At 36.2% G+C, this 5,037-nt stretch overlaps 1 non-coding gene across 1 annotated transcript; it reads right to left on the bottom strand.

Moving 5' to 3' along the window:
• Positions 1-3,657: 3,657 nt before the first annotated feature.
• Positions 3,658-3,762, bottom strand: LOC138991559 (U6 spliceosomal RNA). Its single transcript, XR_011467530.1, has one exon. It is a non-coding gene; the product is annotated as a U6 spliceosomal RNA (small nuclear RNA).
• Positions 3,763-5,037: the final 1,275 nt, after the last annotated feature.

Below are 5,037 nucleotides of genomic sequence, written 5' to 3'. Positions count from 1 at the left end.
TTGTTTTCTCGTTTCTGTCTAAAATTTGTGTATCATTAAGTACATTGACAGAGAATGAGATGCTTGATTTCTATCATTGACTCAATAGACATGAGTTTGAGCAAACTCAGGGAGATAGTGAAGGACAGGGAAGCCTGTTGTGCTTCAGTCCTTGGGGTTGCAAAGAGTCAGACGTGACTTAGCAACTGAATGCCAAAATGTACATTGCAATCTTTTTTCTATTAAATATCTTCATTTCAATAGTTCTGCTGCTGCTGCTAAGTCACTTCAGTTGTGTCTGACTCTGTGTGACCCTGTAGACGGCAGCCCACCAGGCTCCCCCATCCCTGGGATTCTCCAGGCAAGAACACTGGAGTGGGTTGCCATTTCCTTCACCAATGCATGAAAGTGAAACGTGAAAGTGAAGTCGCTCAGTCGTGTCTGACTCAGCGACCCCATGGACTGCAGCCTACCAGTCTTCTCCATCCATGGGATTCCCCAGGCAAGAGTACTGGAGTGGGTTGCCATTGCCTTCTCTTCAATAGTGCTAAGTCTCTTCAATGATGTCCGATCCTGTGTGTGCCTATGGACCTTAGCCAGCCAGGCTCCTCTGTCCATGGGATTCTCCAGGTAAAAATACTGGAGTGGGTTGCCGTTCTCTTATCCTCATTTCAATAGATGATGTTCTAAAAATAGAAAATACCATGATATGTTTATATATAACCTCTTTATTTCTCCACCTCTTTGCCACCTCTTCATATGCTTACTTGTTCCACTTAAGCGTAAGTGACTATATGGCCTTCATCTGACTGAACCTTCTTGTGTGTCCTTAAAGCATAAAACAATTTCGTACCACAGTGGACGTGTTTGTGGTGTCCTGAAGATGCTTTCTTCAATGGACATTATAACTTTTCAAAGAAAACATATGTTTTCCAATTTTGGTTTCTGTAATTCTTAGACGGGGATTGTCATCTGTTGGTCAGTTTCTGCCATTGGTCATGTATAAAAGTGACAAACATGCAGATTACATAAATATATTATTCTACATCAGTAGTTGGCGAACTATGGTCTATAGACCAAATATGGCCTACCACTGTTTTTGGGAAAACTTTTATTAGTATATAGTCAGTCCCATTTGATTATATTGATATATTGTCTATGGCTGCTTTCACACTACAAGGGCAGAATGGGGTAATTGTAACAGAGACTATGTGGCACAAAAGCCAAACATCTAGTTTTTTAAAGAAAAAGTTTGCTGATCTCTGTTTTACACTAGAATTCTGAAATCTCTTTTGTTCTTCATTTTGTGTCTGCCTGTAAGTTTTTTATGCTGTCTCAACAGAAGCTGTGGATTTGTATCTTATTCTCCAATTGCAAAACATAAGATCACTTATCTTTAATAATTTCCAGGATGGAAACCTTTAAAATATGTAGGATACAGAGGACATTCCAGACAAAATAAACTGTGACTTTTATCTACACTTGCAAGTTTTACTGTCCTTGTTACAGCAGTTCTGTGAACACTCTGATGAGATCTCTCAGGAGAAAACTTGTTTCTAGGAGTATATTTAGCTGACACATTATACCTGCTAATATCCGAGACCTGACACAGGATACAAGCCAAGCTTATGTTTTCTTCATCAGTGGCTGAACTCACCTGAGTCCTCTGGGACTCCTCTTGGGATTGGATGGGTGTTTGCCAGAAGTTCATTGCAGTCTGAGTCACTTTCTACCCAGCCCTTTATACCTCCCTTGGCCCTTTTATAGGAGCCAGAGGTGCATTGTCTTCTGAGAGGTTTTTCTACCCAACCCTGCTTTCTTTGCCTTTTATCTAAAAAGCCTTTACTCCCAACAAATATCTTGAATATATAATTCTGTCTTGGCATCTATTTTTGGAGAACCAAACTTACTTGTTCTGTTCTTTCCATTTGTTGTATGTTATCATTCCACTCAAACGAACAAATGAAAACAAAAAGAAAGTTATATATATAAAAAAAGAAAGTAATATCAAAATAAAGCATATCTGGAGAGTGGCAGTTTCTGGAAATTATTTATGAGATTATAACTTGGAAGACCTGTTGGGAGGTAATTTCCATTAGCCTCTTGTGCTTCTACATATCTTATAAGCAGGGAATTGACACTGTTACAGTTTCCTGAACTACATTTTTCAAGGCAGAAACAGGGATTGTTTCTTCCTGTGGCAGCAGATAACAGGTTTGATTGCTGTCCAGGGTAATAATCTGTCCCTCCAGGGAAAACATTTGACAGGTTTCTAGTAGATTCTTTAAAAGACTGGAGTTTAAAAGACTAGTAGATTCTTTAAAAGTTTGTATTTCTCATTTGTGATGCAAATGACCTGTGTGGACGGCATCCACCCTGGTGGCTCCACATTGGCTCATGAAACACAGGGTACAAAGGCAACTAATGTAAAAATCTACTCAAGAAATCTATTTTAAATTTAAAATATAAAACAATATTTTACAAAATTATTGAATGCAGAGTAAATAACTGTTGTCTTTTTTCCCAAACACAGGTTTTGCTATCTTAATTCTGTCATAAGGTAAATACTCTTTTACTGAAAATTAGACCTCAAAATTCTGTAGACTTGTGAAAGTCATTTTGATTTGCTACTTGAGAATTCAGGAAGGAAAAAGAAGTTCCCAAAACCCTATAAAGAAATCACTTAGTTAGGATTTCAAAATATTTTTATCAAACAGTGTGCCCATTGATTTAGGTGAATAGATCACTTAAGTATTTTTATTCCTTCAAAATCCGCACCATTGCTTTAGATGGAAGCAGATTTCTGGTATAAATTATGCCTCTATCAGGCATTGGAGAAATGAATGATAGGACTAAACACTTCATGTAGGAGTCTCCTCGATTACCCTTCAGCAGTCTAGCTGTCTGTGTGTTCAGTTCATGTTCAGCTATGATGATTATTTTATGCTAATCAAGTAATATTATGTAGTTTTAAACTGAGACAGGAATAGGCAAAATGAGCCTGGAGAGGACTCTGCAGCTGTGTAGACTGACTGTATAAGGTCCTTGGGGGATGTGATTATCAGAAGACTGAATCATCATTAGGATAATTAGTGTACTTGGCAACTACATTAGTGGAATTATTGTCATTGCTCACAGCTTGTCAGTGCAGGATTTTTTGATCTGGTAAATTTCACTTTTACAAATGCAACTGACCATGTGAATGAAATCAAGAGAAGTAAACAATTTTGTTATTTCTATTTAGTTCCAGAACTAACAAATGAAAAGTGAATATATTTAAGCACATAAGGGGGTATTTTCTGAATTAAATGGTTATCTTGCAACTGTCCTGGATGTAAACTTAAATAATTAAAATAAAACATGTTGTTATTTGTGAACAGATTATCCATTTAATTGTCAGTGCTTATTATGAGTCGGTTCTTAAAAGATAAATATTGAGGCCATTTTTGTAGTTGAAGTATAGTTGGTTTACAATGTTGTGTTAGTTTCAGGGGTACAGCAAAGTGATTCAGTTATTTCTGTGTGTATGTATATATATGTATGTACACACATATGTATGTATTCTTTTTCCTTGTAGGTTATTACAAAATATTGAATATAGTTCTGTGTGCTATACAGTGGTCCTTGTTTGTTATCTACTTTATGTATATTAGTGTGTATAAGTTAATCCCAAACTCCAAAAATATGACAGTTCACAAATTTGCACATCATCCTTGCTCAGGGGCCATGCTCATCTTTTCTGTATCATTCTAATTTTTAGTTTGTGTGCTGTGGAATCCAACATGAGACCATTCTTATATATATCTTAGTTATTACTTTGCTTGATACTCTGTGGATCTGTCATGAGTGTTCACATGTGGCTTTCACTCTGTAGATTCTACTTTGGAATAAATCACACCTTGAAAAAGTACAAAGGAGCTGCTCATATATAGTTAGTGTTCAGTGATACTGTTTCTGTTTGTTAAATAAGCTAAATTTCTGACTAAGGATAGCTGCCCTCTGATCATTCTATGACCCAATCACAACAGAGCATTGACTGTTGAGGTTTGACAAAATTATCTGTTCTATCCCAGAGAATGACAGCTTTGTTCCACATGATGTTTATGATTGTTTTCACTGGGCTGAACTTTGAAGCACAAAGCTGTCCAATTTATCATGTTTTGCTTATTTCATCAAATTGATTGGGCAAATACACACTATACAGAAACTCAGTCTTTTCAACTTCTCACCAAGTTTACCTTTTCTCAATAAGAAAGTGAAGGACCATGTGTCTGTCCTTACTGAAAGAGTATGAAATGTTGGAAGTCTTATTGTTTTTTGTCATGTATATTTGGGCCTTACATTGTTCTTTGGACCCTCTTTTCCTCCATTTTTTTTTTTTTTTTAATCATCTCTCCTGTCCCCATAAGAGTAATCAATCTTGGCAAAAGTCATAGAGCTGACTTGTTTTCAAGAATACAGGGAATGGGAAGAAGCTCCTTGACATTATCTTGGCAATTATTTTTTGGATATGACTCTGAAAGCAAACACAACAAATGCAAAAATCAACAAATGTGACTATGTCAGACTTAAAAACTTCTGCACAGCAAAAGAAACAACAAAATGAAAAGCAACCTGCAGAATGGGAGAAAGCTTTGGCAAATCGTATTTCAGTTAAGGGATTGATAATGAAAATATATAAAGCGCTTACACAACTCAAAGGCAACAAAAAATCCAATTGAAAACCAAGCAGGAAAACTAAATAGATGTATTTCCAAAGAATGCATTCAGATGGCCAATGGATACATGAAAAGATGCTCAACATCACTAATTATTGGGAAATGCATATCAAAGCATCAGTAAGATATCACCTCATACCTCTTAGAATGATTATCATCAATAAGATAAGAGATAACAAGTGTTGGTGAGGATGTGGAAAAAAAGAGAATTCTTTATATACTGTTGGTGGGAATGTAAATTGGTACAGTTACTATGGAAAACAATATGGAGGTTTCTCAAGAATTAAAAGTAGAACTGCCATGTGGTCTAGCAAGTTCACTTCTGGATATATACTCAAAG

This window comes from Bos mutus, chromosome 17 (genome assembly GCF_027580195.1).
Source record: "Bos mutus isolate GX-2022 chromosome 17, NWIPB_WYAK_1.1, whole genome shotgun sequence".
Taxonomy (NCBI): domain Eukaryota; kingdom Metazoa; phylum Chordata; class Mammalia; order Artiodactyla; family Bovidae; genus Bos; species Bos mutus.
Note: the sequence above shows the minus strand (reverse complement) of the source record. Positions and strands in the feature narration are given on the sequence as shown.